Source organism: Tamandua tetradactyla, chromosome 1, assembly GCF_023851605.1.
Source record: "Tamandua tetradactyla isolate mTamTet1 chromosome 1, mTamTet1.pri, whole genome shotgun sequence".
Taxonomy (NCBI): domain Eukaryota; kingdom Metazoa; phylum Chordata; class Mammalia; order Pilosa; family Myrmecophagidae; genus Tamandua; species Tamandua tetradactyla.
Genome location: NC_135327.1, coordinates 53,064,193 through 53,084,601, shown reverse-complemented (window position 1 = coordinate 53,084,601; position 20,409 = coordinate 53,064,193). Strand labels below are relative to the sequence as shown.

The window sequence follows — 20,409 nt, the reverse complement described above, 5'->3', positions numbered from 1 at the left end:
CAACAGGGTTCCTCTCTGAATCATTGGGCATGCCTAAGCTGTACCTAATGCACAGTTTGGCTCTTAAATGGAGGTCCGTATCCTTTTTAATTTGGCAAACATTTCTTGAGTACCTACCATATGCTGGAACATTTGGTTAGATTCTGGAATTACTTTGATGAATAAGACAAATTCTATACACTCTAGGAATTCACAGTCAAGAAGGAAATAAAGATTTGTCTATAAATAATAATAATATGGTGATAAACAGAATAATGTAGGTAGTCTCTGATATGGGCAGAATCCCATTAAATTATTTATCATTAAGGAAGGGCAGAGGCCAACACCCAATTCTCAACAGGAGGCATAAAAAGCCACTTCCCCAAACTCTCCCACAGCCCACTGCAGAGCTGTGATTCACTCATATAATATATTAGCCTAGATTAGATTAATCAAAAGTAAATATAGTGCAAGACAGAAATTCTAGAATATTTTTAGATGTGATTTCATCCTAAATTATTTTTACCCATAAATAAGATGCTTGAAGATTTTATCATTCTCTTATTATTTGGTGTCTACATAGGACATTTCTTCAAAGAGCCACTGCCATTTGTTCAACTGTTACCTTCATCTGCATCAGGTCCCCGAGAGATCTGAGTCAGCGACTGCCACACTTTAGTGGAGGGTATCCCAAACAGGGCCTGGAAACAAAAGCACTGTCCTGGGAAACCCAGGGCCCCATGTTCTGCTGTGCCACAAGAAGGAAAAGTAAATATGACCCATGGGCAGTTGCCTCAGTCATCAACCCCCTCCATGAACAAATTGAGATACCTCTAAGGACAATAAATTTGAGTAAAATGTAAATGAATAAAACCAAAGGAAAGAGATTCTTTTCAGAAATTGTGAGTCATTATCTGAGAGAGGCAATTTGTCCTCTTCAAGGAATCATCACAAATAGGCTGCTATAAATGAAGATATAAATCTCCATTTTCTCACATAGGATATAGCAGCTTCTACTACCTGACTCCTGTTCCCAACAAGAAGTGTTTATCCTTACTAAATTGCCTCCAATAATGTTTAACAAATGGTCTGGGACAGACCACCCAGCTGCTGGTTAGAATAAAGAAACAACACTTCCCAGGCTCTGTTTTTCTATGCTGACAGTGTCTGGAAAGAATGAGAACTGTATGTTAAAATATCAGGAATTTACTCATTTAAAATAAATTGCATCCAGAGTCCTACAACATTAACATTAGCAGGTCTAGAGAAGTTGGACAGACAAATGGTTGGGTTTTCTCTCAGATTCTTTGATCAAGCAGGTAAATTTCCCACCAGATAAACTACCCAATGAGAAGCAGAATTAGGGTGCAGGTCAGCCACCTGCCTCCTGAAGCTCATGTGAGGGATATCTGGGTTTCTTTCCCAGCTCCTAGTCTATCACATAAGCAGCCAAATATTCGGCGTTTCGACCCAGCCACCTAGACTATCATTGCCCACATTTGTTCATTTCCAGGGATTCCTACAAATATTTACAGTCTGAGGTCACTTTGGAATAACATTTTCTAGATAATGACAGAAAACATGTCTGGTCTGATCCAAACTACATCAACTTCTATACTGAGTCAGAATAACTGTTGTCAGAGAGCCTTGCAAAACCCAAAAGTCAAAATCATAGGAAGGTTTAGAATGAAAGCCCACTTCATAATGAATTCCATTTGGGGTTGTATATGAAATTAGCTGTATTAAACTAAGATAATTATAAATTTTTGCTGGCTTATGGTCATCCCACATTTGAAGGAATCCTAGTATATTAGTACAATTTCTAGCTTTCTATCACTAAGCAACTCAAGAGTAAAAAATTATACCTCTAGAACCTGCCTTAATCAAAACAGTCAATATGTACTTATATAAGCAAGCCTGCCATGACCATTTTCATATTTTTTTAACTTACAAACATTCCCTCTCAAGATCAATGGCCAGAGCAAATCCCTTGCCCAGGGAAATTATGGTTGAACTTCCAGCAGGGAGAACCAACCAAGAGAACTAACTTGTCTCCTTAAATCTTCATCACTGTAAAAGATATTAACAAATATCCAACCCAGGAGAGAAGAATCCTCTAGGTGTTTATGACTGGATCATTTTGATAAACAGCCAGATTAGTTCCCTACTATTCACATAGACTGGGGGTACCGGCAACAGCCACGAAAATAGCATTCTATTTTCCTGGTCAGCCCACATCACTCAGATTAGCAGAGCTGGCCATGGCTATTGAGGGTGGGTACAATCCAGGAAAGAAGGAAGAATGAGTTTGACCTATAGAGTCTAGATAAATTGTATTGCTGCTGTGACAGAGATGCCAGACTACTTTAACTTGAAAAATCTTAGTAGGATTTACATTCCTGGGAATGATAGGGATGTCCCAAAGTACCTCAGCAGAGTATCCTTCTGAATGAAAGTCATGTAAATCATAGAAGACAATGTCTTACATCACATCTGTTTACAATCCTTTCTTAGACTCAGCCCCCCCTCTTTCACCCTAACAACGAGAGATGTTATCAGGGTAGGAGTTGGCATTCTCTTAGCTCAGCAAATCTCCCCTGTAATTCAAAGATAGCTCAGTCTTGAAGGTCTTCACTGATGTGGAAACTGCTAGCATTTGGTGACTCTAGCATCAGTCCTTCCTCCACATCTTAGTTCTCAGGATATCCATGGTTCCCCATGCCCCACCCCAGCCATGCTCCACAAATGAACAGCAACTCTCTAGTCACAAGGTAAGAAGAAGACAAAACGTTCTAAAACAAAGGAAATCCAAGTCATTTATTGCTCAGACCCCTGCTTAAATGAGGTTCCTGAAGATAACAGAGGCCTGAAACATTGCTGCATCTTGAAGAACAATATGAAACACAGGAAGAGAAACTCTCCCTCCAGACTCCCTGCACCTAATCGGAATCCAGAACAGTTCTCATTTTTAACTGAAGCCCCCAACTTGAGAAGCTTACTTTACAATATCCTCCTCATATGTATCACCGAATGAACTGCTTCTGTTTTCTGATCTGAAGGATTCTCTGCTAAACCAGGACAAAAGAGCCACTTGGAATAGTAACTGGTCCCCCTGCTTTCTGGAGGCACTCTGCTTCCTTAAAAATTAGACTCAGAAGACATGAGCTATTATATCAGAAAATTCAAGTGCAAGTGATAGCTTCCGGATTTCATTCTACCCTGTAATGAACAACTAACAAACCTAGAATGGGAATTCTTTTGCTCCTCTTAAGGCAAGGAAAAAAAATGTTTCTCCACCTTTGCCACACATTAGAATCACTTCAGGAGCTTTTGAAAATCCCAATGCCTATGCAAGCCCAGACCATTAAAATAGGAATCCTGGGAATGAGACTGAAGACTCAGTATTATTTTAAGCTTCACTCATGACTCCAATGTATTGTCAAGGTTGAAGAGCAATGACTTAAGCCAGTACTTCTCAGACTTTAATATGAATCAGAATCACCTAGAGGACTCATAAAAATAGAGACTCCTGGGCCTCACTCCCAGTTTCTGACTGTGTAGGTCTGGTGCGAGGCCCCCAAATTTGCAATCCTATCAAGTTGCAATGATGACGATACCCCTATTTCAGGGACCACCCTGAGAACCTGTGTCTTTAATGAATGTGTTGATCTGACATTTTTAGGCAAAAGAAATAAAGCTCATTTTGTTTACATTTTGGAGAAATTAGTTTTATACAGTCAGCTATTTTTAACAGCATTATACAATTTTTAAGTTGACAAACTAATGGAAATACTGATGATAGTGCAAAGAGCAAATCTTAATGGTCTAATTTCCTTTCAATTATACAAGAAATTCAACTTATAAAACATAACCAAGATGTTTAAACAAACTACTTATGGGGTACTTAAGTGAAATTGTAACCCTTGTAAAATGGCACAGATTATGATCAATTTCATGAAGTATCTGGTTTGTTTCATACAGGGCACTTGAAAATCTGACGATCTGGAGACTCAGAGAAAGAGAATTGTATAATCTTGATTAGCAAGCAGGCAACCATTCAAAATAATTCATTTAGTTCATCAAGATTTTCTCACTCCTTAGGAAACAGTTTTCTTCGAAGTCTTTGAAAACCCCTAACATTACTGGCTTCCATACCAGATAGGGTGTATCATGCTAATTTCCTCATCTGGCAATCATATGTCTTGGCATCATTGTATTGATTCCTTTTCTCCCTCTTTTGGGATCACAAATTTTGCTAACTGGCTATGTATATACCCATGCCCTTACGAAATCGTTTTAAAAAGACATGTCTATGAATGTTCATAGTAGATTTATTCTCAAGAAATCTCTTATAAATTATATTTCATAGAACTTAAGAAATGCCTTATCTTCTTTACAATTTTCAGTTGAGAAAACTAAAGTCCAAAAACATTGAATAACTCAAATCAACTCTGTTTTGATTTCTGCTTACATGTCTATTTCCAGAATGCACATGAAAAATTTCTTTTCTCTTTTTCTAGACTTCTGCAGGAGAGGTGGTAAATTCAAGGGATTCAGCAACTGATCCACTAAAGTTCTAATCACGGCTCATAAAATATATGAGCTATGACCCTTTGGTCATGTCCCTTAACTTTACTTGACCTCATTTGGCTCAAGTATAAAATGAGGATGATGGGATCTAATTCACTGGGTTTTCATGTGTATAAAATGAATAAAATGATTAATATGTTTCTTTCTCCTTACCCTTCCCATACTCTTTCTAGATTACGTAATGAAGAATATTATTTCTGTGGCTGCCAAATTCTGATGCATACCTGTGGACATCTTTAATATAAAGGTGACAAATTCTTTAACACTAAAACTCATCCCATGTGGAAGCGGAGTTTAAATTCCCTTCCTTGAATATGTGCAGGCTTGTGAATGGCTCAAACAATAGAACAAGGTGATAACAGATGTGAGTCATCATGGTTAAAATATGAAAGGCCTCTTGTCCACTAGAACACTCATGTCTAGAGCCCTGAAGAGGATCATTTACATTGAGGATATATGTGGAGAAGCCAAGTGGAGAAGCCATTAACAGGCACTCTGATGTGCTGTCCTAGTCATTCCAGCCGGTGTGAATGCAGGCACCAGTGGAAGATTTTAGGCCCCAGTTGTCAAGTCACTCCCAGCTATAGTACAGCAGAGATAAGTAATCCATTCCAAGTCCTGCTGACTTCCTGACCCACAGAATCATGAGCAATAAGTAGCTGTCGTTTAAAGTCAGTAGGTTTTAGGGTAGTTTATTATACAGCACTAGTAACCAAAGCTGATAATAAAACCAGAGTGCAGTACAGGCATTAAAACACACTTGTTATAATGTCTTTGTCATTTTTAATTCTCAAGCCATTATTAAAAGAACCCCTGAGCCAAGACCCAGTGGCCAAAATGACAGAACAGTAAGTATGAACCATGCTACTTACCAGATTCCTGCCACACATTTTCAGCCCTACACTTCACCTACTCACACCAAAATTGTGATTGAGTGAGATCAGTCAAGTTAGGGTGATAAAGCATTTCATTTTAAAATATATAAGAATAGCATTATTAACTAATGAAAAAGCCTCACTTGACTTAAATTTCTTGAGTCCCTTTATGTTCATGAATAAAACCTTCCCCTCAAAGTACTTCTTCAACCTAACTTTAAAAAAAGGAGTAAATACAAAATAACACTAGATAGTCTCTGGCTATATGGTGTTATTCAAATTATCAAAATAAATAATTGCTTTTGGGTTTTTACTGTAAATTACCAATATGTCCTTGGCACACAACTGACCTATTAGTTCAATGATGTAAAATAGGAGCAAATGCACTGTATTGTTTTGTTTTGAGTACCTTCTTTTACTGTGGTACTGCCCAAATCACAAGCCATTACATAAAGGATTACTTCATAAGTTGGAGTCAAGAGTGAGGAAGGCTGCTTTCTACAGTTGCAATATTTTCTTCTTTCTATAAATCAGAATCTACTGTGATTTGTCAAACTGCTTAGTATGGTCTGGGAGGAGAGGCTGGCTTCCTAAAGTTTGTAGAGTAGCCTCTCAAGTATCTTAACTCAGAAATGATTGTCCATAGTGCTCTAAATAGACATAGGATTGAAATAAAATCTGTATCACTACCCAGCAAAGAAATAAAACAAAGCATTCCCATTGCTCAACCTCCAGGAGAAAAGTGTTAATCCTCTAAGATAGACTCTCCTTAATACGATATAGAGAATACTTTCTTGAGAAATTTCACGTTTAGGCATTTTCCAGTACTGTCATATGTCAGACCAGAACTTGTAGTGGTTTGTGTGATGAAAGGAAGAGGAGCCAATTGGTGATTTTGACATACACCCAACAAGTTCAATTTGAAAGGTGATAGCAATTATGATTGAAAGTTAACATACAGAGTCTATGAGATTGGTAGAAATTGAGGTCTTGACACAGAGGTATGAAGCAGATACACAACTCTCTTTTAAATGTGCCAAATGTGTCTCCTCTTCAATTGCACTGTTTGGATCCATTACAAATGATTTTGTAAAGTCTGTGAGGGCAGGGACTTCGTTTTGCTCACCAAAGTGTCCACAACTCATATAAATTTGTTTAATACAATGAGCACATGAAAACTCAATTAATATAAAGGATTAGGCTTTAGTTAATATCATTTTGTAGAGGAGGAAGAATAAGGAGACTGAGGAGGAGAAGGAGAAAGAAGGAAGTGGAGGGCAAACTTATTTGTGAACGTTACATTTGTTGCTGCTTTGAGACATGAGGTGATAGAATTAATACTTAGGGTTTGTTAATTTAAGTTGCAAGAAAATAAATACAGTGGTAAGGTAGTGCATTGAGTCCCCTGATGTCCAAATCCCCCTTATGGAATGAGGGACTTATTCCCCCATCTGCTAGGAGTACTACTGGAAGACAGCCTCTGCTGCCAACCTTGATTGGGGATTGCGTCAGTTAAACAAACTATCTTGCTTAAGAATCTACATCCTTCTAAGGAAACCTACATCCAATGGCTGATCAAAAAGACAGTGTAAAGAAGATTCTCCTCATCCCAACAAAGTCAACTCTAAGCGCCATCCCAGCTCCCAAGCATCCCTGCTGAGTTGTCTGAGGCCCTCTTGGGACTGCATCATAGCTCAACTTCTCCCACTGCCCAATCCTGCTTCTTTTCCATCTCTTCTACAAGTCTTCATCCTGAGAGCTTCCCTAATTAATGTCCTGTTCCATATTGAGTTCTACTTTATTAGGCTGGCTTAGGCAGAAACCCACTCAAAAAGTTGCTTCTTGTTAGTTTTATTCTAGCAGAAAACAAGAGATTTCCTAGAATAGTATGCATTTTCTTCTTGGTGTTCCATTATTTGGTACAATATAACTAAGGGAATACTTCTTTACTTCTCTTCTGCTTTGGAGAAAGGCTTAATCTGTTCACAAGAAAATAAAAGAATCATTTTACTGTAGTTACTATGTCTTTCTATCTTTATCATTTACTTTTAGTGACGGGTGCGCCTGGTCATGATTACACATATAAGCAAATCAGTTCCAAACTCCTCAGGCAGATTCCTAAGCAACCACACTTGAAAAACACCTGGTAAAACATACTTCCATTCAACTTCAGAAAATTCAAAAACAGCTGAGAGTCACTTAAGTGGAAACCCAATTATGATGCTGCTTTTCAAATCAAGAGCAAGATCTCAGCACCACAGGATGTGACAGATTGCCAAGTGTTGAATATTCAAGGAGCAAGTACACTGTCAGGAGCTTCTTTACCTAATTGACAAACCAAAGCCCAAAGAACCAAGTTTAACAATTCACTTCCTTTGGCCACAGAATTGGTATTGTGATATCCCTCTACTGCACATAAATCACTTTCATAGAGCCATAAGAAGGTTATTTTGAATCTTTAGAAAACTATCAGTAAGCTTCTGGGTAGCTGAGCAATGTCAGAATAAGGTACAGGGTGGGTTTGAGGTCAGTTCTGAGCCACCATCATTTTTCTTCATTCTTGCTTCTGACTCTGCCAAATTATTTTGGCATGAGGACTGTGCATTTGAATTCTATTCAGACAATAGCATCGACACGTGGTTTTCTAAAAGGATTTTGGATCAAGACATCAAACAGAACATCTCCAGATGTTACAAAAAGCTTTGCAGAGGCTTTTCAGATATATATTTTGCAGACTATGTGGGCTTCAGAGGACTTTGTACGAGCTGACCAGTATTTGCAGAAAATACTGGTGGTCAGAGCTTGAGATCCCTCATTTTTTCCTGTGCCACAAGGCACTCCACTAATCTGTTAAAAGGAAAACAGAAAATGAAACTAATTCAAGTAATTCACAGACTACACTGACTCCCTACAGGGAAGATTAAATTAGAAGTTGTTCTATATTATTTTGCTACTTCCTTTGAAAGAAGAGAATGAATGGCAAATTGACATGTCTGAACATCTTTGGTGTACTAGTTGCCTCACTTAATTCTCACAATAAATGGATGAAAGGATCTGGAAAATGAAGTGCTTAGTAACTGTACGACTGCTCTAAGTTTACACAGAATGTAAAGGGAAACTCTCAGGATTTGAATGCAGACTGTGTTGACTCCAAAATTTATGATACTCCCACCTTTACACCCAACTCTATGTGGTTTATAATCCAGACAATAACTAAGTATTCAAATTCATTCTCTTTTATTATCTTCTTTGTATTTAACTCACTTAAAAAAGCAAAAATTCTGTCCCATACAATTCACTACATTTTCATAACTTGTCTCCTCAATGGTGAATCACTTGATAAGGCCTTCTATTCAAAAGCTGAGCTACACTATTTTCAAGATACTATATTACAAAACACAATGTATTATTCTGAGATAGCACATTGACCCAATCTTTAACTTACTGTTTAGTATGAAGCATGGTACACAAATAATTGCTATACACAGGGAAAGCTTTACGTACATGTAGGTGCTGCAGTCAGACTTAGAAGGATTGCGGGGAAGGAAAAGAACATCCTAAGTAGAGGGAACAGCATGGACAAAAGCAAGGATACTTTAATCACAGTGTATATACACGAAAATGAAATAAATCGTGATTATTAGGGCAGAGGTTGCCTGCAGTAAATTTTTAAAACATTTTCAGCAAAGAAATTGTGATGATATCATTTTGTTTCATAAATGTTAAAACAGGGAGAATGGAGAAGAGGAGTGCTGCAGACTTCAAAGATCATCCCAGTTCTTCTCATTCTGCATCCACAGCATTTTGCCATGCAACCTTACAGGGCCCAACCCCACTTGGGGTTGCTCTGACCCTTGACTTTGTCTCAGCCACATGAATTGCTTCAGCCAATAGGGTGTTAATAGGCATGATACAAGCTGAGGCATAAAATGGACTTGCTCACTGGGACTCTGCCACTGCCATGAGAAAATATGCTCAAGGTAGCATGTTGGAGGATGAAGGCCACATTCATCTTGGCCAAGGTGATCTACATCGGCCACAACCAACCAACCCCAGACATGTAAGTCCACCCAGAGCCTACAGCCAACCCCTAGTGACTCCAGACATGTGAACAATAAATTCTAAATGTCTTATGACACACGATGAACTAAAAGTTCTGCTGGTTTTTGTCACAAAGCAATAGAGAACAGATAGATAACTAACATAAGAAATGATAAAAGAGACAGATAAGTGATTCAGGGCATGATGAGAAGTAGATAGATAGCTGATTCAGGGAGTGTTGAGATGGCTGTGTCAGAAATGCGACCATAATCCATGCACATGGTATAAAATTTATAAAGCAACCATCTCATCAGCCTGCCACCCACATTGGTATAGGACATTTGAACATCGCAGACACTTTGAAGGGATTTGTCAGCAGTCCCTCCATACCATAACAGTTCTCCAGACAACCCTCATGCTTGGTAGACTTTCACTCAAATGATCTCCTCCCCTTGCATCCTTCATTCATTTTGTCCCTTATGATTTTCCTCTTCATGAATTTTGAAATGAGCACCATCAAAGGAGTCATTTTGTTTTTCACAACTTTGCAGCTCCTGGAGTGCCTAGAATAGAACTTTTGAAGATGGAAGAGAATTAATAAGCATATATTACCTTTCTAGAATTCAGAAAGAGAAATTGATACAAGAAATAAAGCCAGTTATCAGACAGTCCCTTATCTGAAATCCCCAAATCCAAAAAGCTTTGAAAATTTGAAGGTTTTGATAATTCATTCATGGTAAAATAGACCTGAAATGACAATAAACTTCTTTACAATTTTTATCTCACATAGTTTCAATGAAGAAATATTATTGTGTTTGAATATGAAGACTGCCTCAAACTCCACTAATACATGACATATGCATCGTATTTCTAAAATACAGTAAACCTCTAAATTCTGAAACACATATGGGACCAAGGGTTTCAGATATGGGTTGCAAATTCTATTCTTGCAATCCAGGTAGAAAATGGAGAGTAATTGGGCACTGAACTGAAAAGGCATCAGTAGGATAGAAAGGAGAGAATAGATCTGTCAAATATGTTGATGTAGACTTAAAAAGTCTTGGCTAATATCCTATATTCTGGAGCAGTTAGAAGGAAAATCTGAGGTGATGGTATGGTAGCCCAGCACAAACTCTGGGATCTGTTCTGTAACTACTTGTTGAAGAGTGCTTTGAAACTATTGCTTTTTTCTTGCTTTGCTTTGTATATATATTATACAATAAATAAGTTTTAAAAATTTTGGCTAATAAGTACACATGGATAATGAGAGGAGGAAGATTTGAAAAGGAAAGAGAAAAGGAGAAACATAATTTGATCATATTAGTAAAAATATCACAACTGAGTAACAGCAAAATACAGAAGCATAATGTGTCCTCTCTGTGAAGAACTGGGGAATCATTTTCATTGTTACTTCACTGCCAAAGTTGAACTTTTCTTGGGGACATGGTTTATTTTTAATCCCCCAAACACTTTTGCAAGACAAAATTTAAAGTTATGGCTCCTAAATGTAATACAGACTAATAATTATCAAAATAATTAATTTGATATGAATATTCTTGGATATTGTCCCTAGAGATTCTGAATTTGTAGGTTTTGGATTGAGCTAAGAAGTCAGTCTTTGTAACACATTTTCCAATGATTTTGATGTAGATGGTCCACAAGCCATATTTTGAGAATCACTGATCAAAAACCAAATTAAAGACTTGGAACATGCATAGCAAGGGATAAACATTTTTGCTTGGCTTCAGGTTATTTTTTTTCAAATCCTCTGAATTTACTGTCACTTGCTTTTTTTCCCTAACTAGGAAGCTTCCTTTCTTCTGTGACTAACTTCCCCTAAGGAACATTTCCTTCATCTTTGCCAGTTACAGAATTCTACTAGAAACTTTCAATCATAATACACTACCCTAGTGAGAGTTAATTGACCTCAAGTTAAGCATATGAACCCACATGGTCCAATCACAGTCCTTAGCTGAGATGTTTCCATCTGGAACATAAGGAATGAGGAAAAATCTCTCTCTGGTCTCAAAGTTTTAATATATGCTTTGAGAGGCAATTCAAGGCCGCATCTGCCATGATTCGGCATAACAGAAAAGAGATTATGATAAGTGAGCAAAGCAAAGGTGAGAGTATACAAAGAATATTCTGGTATAATTTGAGTTCCTCATTCTAGTTGTTCCAAACATCCAGTTGGTCCTTTGCCCTTTCAAAAGTTATGTGAGACCCAATACCCTGCAAATATTTTCCCCCTTGACTAGTAGTTTGGTTGGGTTTCTGTCTTTTGCAACCCAATCTATTCTACTTCCTTAACCATATATTTGTATTTACTTGTATATATGCTATCTACATGTTTCTGATCTTTGTATTTTGGGATACATTGTGATGTGTAGGAATTTCTGAAGCAAAAATTGGCAGAAGCAGGACAGTTCTCCTAGTCAATCCTAAAAACATCTAAGAATTTTCACTGGTGCTAAGCAAAATTTCAAACTGAAAAAAAATTCCTGTGCAAAGAATGATCTTAATTTCAAAATTTTATCAAGAATCAATTATTCCAGGAAAAAAAAAAACAGATTTAGTTATCAGGACACTAGAAGTATTGCTGAGCTTTTGCTACAATAATAAATAACAGCAAAAGCTCAGTGGCTTAAAACACTAAGGATTTATTTTTCACTCATGGATCTATGGGTCAGCTGCAGTAGCTCTGTTCTAAGCTCAGGTCTGGCTTGTATCTGTTCCATATGGCTTCTCATTTTGGAATCCAAACTGAAGCAGTACCCTTACCTGGTATGTCCTGTTCTTGTGGGATTCGAGAAGAGCCCAGTAGAGAGTAAAACCACGAAATGCTCTTAGAACCTCTATGGAAACTGGCATATTGCACACATTCCAATCGGGTCCTCAAGTCACAAACCAAGCCCAAGGCAATGTGGCAGGCCACTGTTCTCGACCCACACTAAAACGTGCAAAAGTAGGAAGGATTGAGGACTGGTGACCAAAATACATGTTACCACACGAGATTATAAAACAAACAAATCAAAACAAAAACAAGCACTTTTTAAGATGTGAACAAGTTAATGAAAATATTAATCTTCTAACATATTAAGAAATACAAAAGCCCACATGGATGTGAATATATAAAAATAACCTATGTCTCACACATTTATATACACACACTCATATAAAACAGCTTAATGAAATGATTTTCTGTATGATATTCAGATTTGTATTTTACTCATTTCATTAACTTTCTAGTCTTTAAGACTTTATGTAGTGGGTCATAACCAATCACTATCTTCAGTTTTTAAATGAGATCAATCACATGCATGGATGTCTCTCACAGAAGTTTGGGATATATCAGGCATTAATTTTTTAAATATAAATATGAAATATGATGAGTTCATTATCCCAAGCAAGTCCTTGCTAAAAAGCACATTCGTTAAGCTTCGCTAAAATTCTTCACAAATTTATTCAACAGCTAAACTTCTCATTTATCCTGTCACAGTCTCCTTGATCCATAGAATATTTGTCAATTCCTGCTCATTCCCTGTCTCATCTTTCTCATATACCTACTCTGAAAGTCCTTATGGCATTACTGTTAAGGACAGTTTCTAGAGCCTGTCTGCCTGAAAACAATAAGTTAGATTTTTATAACTCCCTATGTCGCATCTGCTAATATTTTAGATCAAGCAGGTAATTTTTTAATCCTATTGTCAGGACAAATTTTTACTATGAATTGCTTTTAAGTCAATCTGTCAGAACCACAGATTGTACTTAAAAATCTATTCACAAAGAGGAATACACCTTTAGATATGGTGCTAATTTTAAGGAAGTATGAGGCATAGATACTGTTGTCTTGGCAGCTAATTATCACGAAGGTTGGTATGCTACATCTACCTCCCATATAGTTTATAATTTTAAGGGGCTATGCATATCTTTTTACAACCAACACCCTAACAAATATGGTTTGCTCAGACATATCCTAGTATTAGTCATAGAATTCAATAGTCCTTGAAACTATTCTTTTAAAATTCTCAATATTCAGAAAATGTTCTTTGTTCTTCTCAGCAAATAAACCAGGGAAAACATTCAACCATACACTGACAAGAATTAGTATATATCTAACTTTAACGTTAGGATACTAAGAAAATGACAAATCTCTAACTTTCCTTACTTCTTTAATACAGTGTTAAAATTGTGACTCCTATACTTTCAGAATTTCTCATTAAACTATGGATTGAGGTGTGTGGCTTTGCTGCAGATGCATTTTCTAATCAAAGTTGAATTTAATAAGTTTACATTTTTCATAATTCTCTCTGATTTACTAGCAGCTACAATAATGATCTCATCTTTTGGTTGTTACAGTAAATTTTCAAACATTAAACAAGTGGACAACAAACTTAAAGACATTAAAAGAACAAAAGTCATACAAAGAAGCCAGCACTTGGTTTGTAGAGTGGCTATAGGAGTACCTTGTAACACAAGGCACAATTCCAGTACAGTCCCATAAAAAGACAACTATTAAAACCAGGAAATAGTTGTCCTCTTACCTCTTGCAAAAAATTGCCATTCTCTTTTTCATACTGTCACACAAAACAGTGATGTACAAATTCCATCTAAAAGGCATTGCTTGGCTGATGTATCCTCAATTGTAGCAAAGATAATAATTATCACCTAAGATTTGGAAGCAACTTATGAAGGATGCTCTGTTCATCTGTGTGACTGGCACATGAGTAAACAGTGAACACAGTCATGAATAGAGCTCACTGTGTCAGTACAATACTCAGACAATATCTCCAGATTTTGCTGGGAGAATCCACACTTGTCTGCAGCAAATGGCCTTGCTCTGAAACGCATCCTCTTTGAAACTGTATTAACTTCTCCCTGGATGAGATTCAAATCAAGCATATGTTGAAAACCTATTTTTAAATAAAACTCGGTCTATGGCACATATGAGGAAATCCCTGACTTGGTGGCCACCACAGCCTACTGGAGAAAAGAAGGCCACACATGCATAAAATTAGAGAAAATGACATATGGGCAACCATCACATTCTGTCTTGTAAGGAAGCAATAGCATGAAACGCAAGGAGGATAACACTAGAAATTCAGAGTCCTGGATGCTAATAAATCTTTAGTATGACAGCTTAACCCTACTGGGTCTCAGTCCACTTCCATTGAGAAATGAGTTTAAAGATGTGGTCTTATAATTTCCTTCAAGCTCAAGGAAGTAGAAGCTCAGAGAACAGGGACAGTAACTGTGGCCAAGAAAAACTGAAGAATGTGCCAGAGAAAAAGAAACAAATTGGGCATTAGCAGGTGAATTGGTATGAATATTTCTAGAGGAGAGAGACTATATTTCAAATGTGCAGAATTATGAGCATAAAAGAGCAATGGCGACATTGCTACTTTTAATAGCCGCCTCACGATGCTGTGCTACAATTTACTGCAATATACCAACCAATGTCACTGTGGGTGCCCTTGGGTAAAATACAGAAAGGCTTTAGAGAAATGTGGATGAAAGTGTAATTTGAATCTCAGCTCTGTGAGTTACTAGCTACCGAAGCTTGGACCAATCACTTAATCTTCAAATTTTTATCTTTAAAATGAGGATGATAAAAATGATACATGTGTGCTGGCTTGAAACTGTTATATACCCAGAAAAGCCATTTTCTTTTAATTCAATCTCATGGGAGCAAACCTATTGTTGGGTGGGAACTTTTGATTGGGTTGTTTCCATGGAGATGTGACTGCATCCATTCAAAGCGCATCTGAAATCCTTTCCTGGAACATTTTATGACAGAGATCTTAAAGACAACAGAGAAAGCAGAGAGATAAAACTAAGACAAGATGTCTGGAGATACTAAGAGATGAAACTCAGAGTCTGTTCCAGAGAAGCTAAGTGAGGAGCCACAGATGTTTAGAGACAAAGCCACTGGAATCAGAAGCTGAAATCGAAAGCTGGGAGAAAAGGACAGCATGTTGCCATGTGCCTTCCCCCATGTGACAGAGAAACCCCAGGTGCAATTGGACTTCCTTCAGAGTCAAGGTATCTTTCTCTGGATGTCTTAATTGAGATATTTTCATGGCCTTAGACTGTAAATTTGTAACTTAATAAATCCCCTTAGAAAAAGCCAATCCATTTCCGGTATAGTGCATTCAGACAGCTTTAGCAAAACAAAACACATGTTCAATCAGATTGCTATGAGGATTCAAAGGGTTGCTGTATTTAAAAAGTTTACCATGGCACCTAGGCCATAATTGAATTTCAATAAGATTTTTTTTAATAATCGTAGATTTGGTACCAGTAATGGTGATATTAGAAATAGTTAAGCTACTCTTAAGTATAGATTTTGACTCATCTCCCTATGTCTCTCCCACATTTAATATCTCCTGAAAACATAAATTTGAGAAGGTGTAGGAAAGTAACTGCTGCCTTCTCAATACTCAATCACAGCCAGGATTCCACATTTCCCTATTTAAAAATAAAGGGGAGTAGAAAGGAAGAATGGAGAAAAATGGAATTGTTTTTCCCCATAGATGAGGTTGTTTTCTTCTGGCTGCTGTTAAGAATTGAAGGGTGTTGGCATGAATTTCTTTGGGTTTATCCTGTTTGAAGTTTGCTCAGCTTCTTGAATCTGTTAGGTTTAATCATAATAGGTCAGCCATCATTTCTTTGAGTATTTTTTCAGGCCCGACACTCTTTTCCCTCTCCTTCTAAAACTCTGATGACCCAAATTTTCTTTTGTTATAATGTCAGACATACCTGATCTTTGTTCATTTCTCTTTTATCTAGTCCATATTTTCTCAGTTGTTCAGATTGGGAAGTTGTTATTGTTCTATCTTCCAGTTTATTGATTCTTTCCTCTGTCCTCTTCATTTTATTTTTGGGCCCAACCACAGCACTTTTAATTTCTGTTACTGTATTTCTCAGTTTTAAATTTTTCAGAAGGATCGTCTTTTCATTTGTGCTGAGATTTTCTATTTCTTAGCTTTGGCTTTCTATTTTTTTTTATTTGTTTCAAGCATGTTTATAATTGCTCACTGAAGTAATTTTTGATGACTGCTTTAAAATTTAAATTATCTTAAAATTTAAATTTAAATATAAATTTAAAATATTTATATTTAAGATTTAAATTATCTCTGTCATCTCATTTTTTGTTGGGATATTTTGATTTCATTTTTCATTCAATTTCTGATCCTACTGCAGGGACTTGGTACAATGAGTGGTTTTCAATTGAAACCAGGACATTTTCCTATTATTTTATGTGCTTCAATCTTATTTAAACCTTCTATTTTAACTGGCTTTCTCTATCACTGACCTGACAAGAAAATGGGGATAACACTTCAATACAGCAGGTGAAGATAGAAATATCCCTAGTCAGCCACTATTGACCAGTGAGGGTGTGCTTCATTAGTACTGGATGGGCATGGGAATTCCAGTTCCTTTTTTGTTCTCCACTGATGCTGCAGTGTGTGTTGCCTCACTGCTGCTGCATAATAATAAAAGTCCTGACTTGCTACTAGGCTTTCTCTGACATCAACTCAGTGGGGTGAGAAGGGATACCCCATTACTGCCAGGTGAAATGGAAAAGTCTCACCTCCTCTCAAAGATCTCTACTTATACCACAGGAGGTGGGTCTCATAACCAGCTAGAAAGAATGAAGGCACCCTTCTTAGCCTTCTCTAATACAACCCTGGTGTTGGTTTTTATGTGTTTGCTTATAGCCTTGTTAGGATGGAAATCTAGGCTCTCCATCTGACCTTTATGGCATAGGTGGACCCACTGTTTATTTCTATGTTCTTTGGCTGGAACAGAATGTTACTGTCTAAAAGTTTTCTTTTTTCTGGTTCTTTGGCCAGAAAGACTTCTGATTCGACTTCTACTGTTTATGTTCTTTAGTGTTTCCAGGTTGCTAGCTTCTTCAGTTCCAAGTCTTAGATCTATGAGGCACCAAAGAAAACCCACGAAAATCACCATCATGTCCTACTACAGGCCTTAATATACCTAGCCAGTCTGCTTTCTTCTCTCCACTTTTCAGAGTCCTCTTATGTTTCTTCTATTTATAATATCCAAGATTTTATGTTTTACTTAGTGGAACAAATAGGAAGTATATCTATTCAACTTCATGGAAGTGACACGAAATAATGCTTTTAGAAACAGACTATTCCAAGTAGAAATTTAAGATTGTGTTAACAGTTAAATACTTACCAAATCACATCTGCCTGGTAATAGATAAGACCTTTTTTGAAGCTGCTTATATTTAATACAAAACCAGAAAATACTGTTTCTCAAATATTATACTTTTGAAACAGTTGTTTCTCCTGGAGGCTTTTGAAAATATCTTCTCTTCATGCAAATTTCTCTTATGGCAATTCTTCTTCTTCTATCACATTTTCATTCCATCATGATTGAGAAGCATTTCAAGTGCTTTAAATGGCATGTATTAAGTCCTCCCTTCATTATTTCCTTGCATTTTTCCATAAGCCAGCCATTGTACTTGATTTAAGTAACCTTTTATATTCAGGAGAATGAAAAAGTATTCATAAGAAAAAGACTAAATTAATTAAAATAGTAACAGGTGAGCAAAAAATATTCCATTCAGATATAGACGGGGAAAAAAACTCAATGTAATACACAGAAAACTGGGCTCTGGTTCCAAACTTACCACTTCAACAAGTCACCTAAGCTTTCTCTCAGCCGAATTTCTTTAACTGGCCATGGTGTAAGTCTCCTTGGTGATCCATTCCAACTGTGTGAGCTTTTGATAACAATGAAGGACTTTTCTTTTAAAACAGAGTTCATCAAACTACAGCTCAGCTCACCATCTATTTTAATAAATAAAGTTTTATTGGAACACATTCATTCTGTGGCTGCTTTAGATCAACAATGGAAAAGTTGAATAGTTGAAACAGATACCAAATAGCTCATAAAAACTAAAATATTACTATTTGATCCTTTACAGGGAAAAATTTCTGATTCCTGTCCTAAAAGAATGCCCATCAAAGGAGTTGCCATTGAATTTAGGTTCTTGTTTATTCACTCATTAGAAAGTACTTAGGCAAAGAAGTCATTCAGATCTATATTCAAACATAATTTTGTCACTTACTGACTATTTGATCTTGTGAAATTTTTTTCTGAACATATCTGAACCTCTTTCCTAATCTTTAACTATAAGTCTTCTGTGAGTAATGAGAAAATTAAATGATCTAATTCATGTACAGCATTTTGAACAGTGTCAGGCAGCCAGTAAATGTTAGCTTCCCTTTCATCTCCCAGGTAAAGTATAGGGAACCAGGACCCAGGATTCCCCTGCTTATTGAGAGCAAGCCATGTACATAGCACCTACATGACCATGAAAAACATTAAAGTGAACACAAATAAATTGAAGGGCATTCTGTGTTCATTGACTGGAAGACTAAATATAGTTAAGATGTCAATTCTACCCATACTGATTCAATGCAATATCAATTAAAATCCCAACAATTTACTTTGCAGAAATAGAAAGACCAACAACCAAATTTATTTGGAAGGGCAGAATGCCCCCGAAAAATTTAAAATATCTTGAGAATTGGTGCTGCAATAATGGGATACTCACATAGAAAAAGACCGAAAAGTGGCCCCACATTACAGCATGCAATATGTATATTACAAGATAAATATATAATATATATATATATATATCTTGAGAAAGAAAAATGAAGTGGAAGGTCTTATACTACCTGACTTTACATATTACGAAGCTATGGTAGTGAAAACAGCATGGTACTGGCATAAAGATAAAAATACTGACCAATGGAATCAAATTGAGTGTTCAGAAATAGACCCTCTCATCTATGGACAATTGATTTTTAATGAGGCAGTCAAGCCAACCTACCAGGGACAGAGCAGCCTCTTCAACAAATTTTGTTTAGAACTAGATATCCAATGGCAAAAGAATGAAATAGGATCCATACCTCACACCCTACACAAAAGTTAATGCAAAATTGATCAAAGAACTAAAAATTAGAGCTAAGACCAAAAACTTTTAGAAGAAAATGTAGGGAAATAGCTTCTAAATCTTGTCATAGGAGGCAGTTTCCTAATCCTTACACCCAAAGCATGAGCATTGAAAAAAGAAATAGATAAATGGGATCTCCACAAAATCAAACACTTCTGTGCATCAAAGAACTTTGTCAGGAAAGTAAAAAGGCAGTCTATGCAATGGGAGAAAATACTTGGAAACCACATATTGGATAAGGGTTTAGTATCAGAATATATAAAGAGATTCGTCAACTCAACAACAAAAAGACAATCCAATTAAAAATGGGCAGAAAACATAAACAGATACTTCTCAGAAAAGGAAATACAAACGGCTAAAAGGCACATGAAAAGATGCTCAACTTAATTGACTATTACAGAAATACAAATCAAAACCACAATGAGATATTATCTCACACCCACCAGAATGGCCATTATTAAAAAAAGAGAAAACAACAAGTGCTGCAGAGATGTGGAGAAAGAGACACATTTATCCACCATTGGTGGGAATGTAAAATGGTACAACCACTCTGGAAAGCAGTTTGGAAGTTTCTCAGGAAGCTGAATATATAGAATTTCCATACGATCCAGGAATCCCATTACTAGGTATATTCAGAGGAACTGAAAGCAAGGACACAAATGGATATTTGCACATTGATGTTTAAAGCAGCATTATTTACAATTGCCAGGAGATGGAAATGAGTAGCTAAAGAAGCTGTGGTGTATGTGTATATGTATATATATGATGCAATATTATGCAGGTATAAGACAGAATAAAGTCATGAAGCATACAACAATGTGAATGAATCTTGAGGACATTATGACATTATGCTGAGTGAAATTAGCCAGAAACAAAAGGCCAAATACTATATGGTCTCACTAATATGAACTAACATTAATGAGTGAATTT

General features: G+C 36.6%; 1 protein-coding gene across 7 annotated transcripts in view; it reads right to left on the bottom strand.

Annotated features, from left to right (window-relative positions):
• LOC143646627 (uncharacterized) overlaps positions 1–20,409 on the bottom strand; it is a 214,373-nt gene that overhangs the window by 98,271 nt on the left and 95,693 nt on the right. For 4 of the 7 annotated variants that reach the window (XR_013157561.1, XR_013157562.1, XM_077115784.1 and 1 more), the window contains exons 2-3: positions 12,267–12,435; positions 9,876–10,059 (exon numbers count right to left, since the gene is read on the bottom strand). The exons of 2 other annotated variants lie outside the window; for them this stretch is intronic. The gene's annotated coding sequence lies outside the window, so the exon portion shown is untranslated. Of the gene's footprint in view, positions 1–6,698; positions 8,292–9,875; positions 10,060–12,266; positions 12,436–20,409 lie in introns of those variants that run through there. One more of the 7 variants, XR_013157563.1, reaches the window with a different exon arrangement.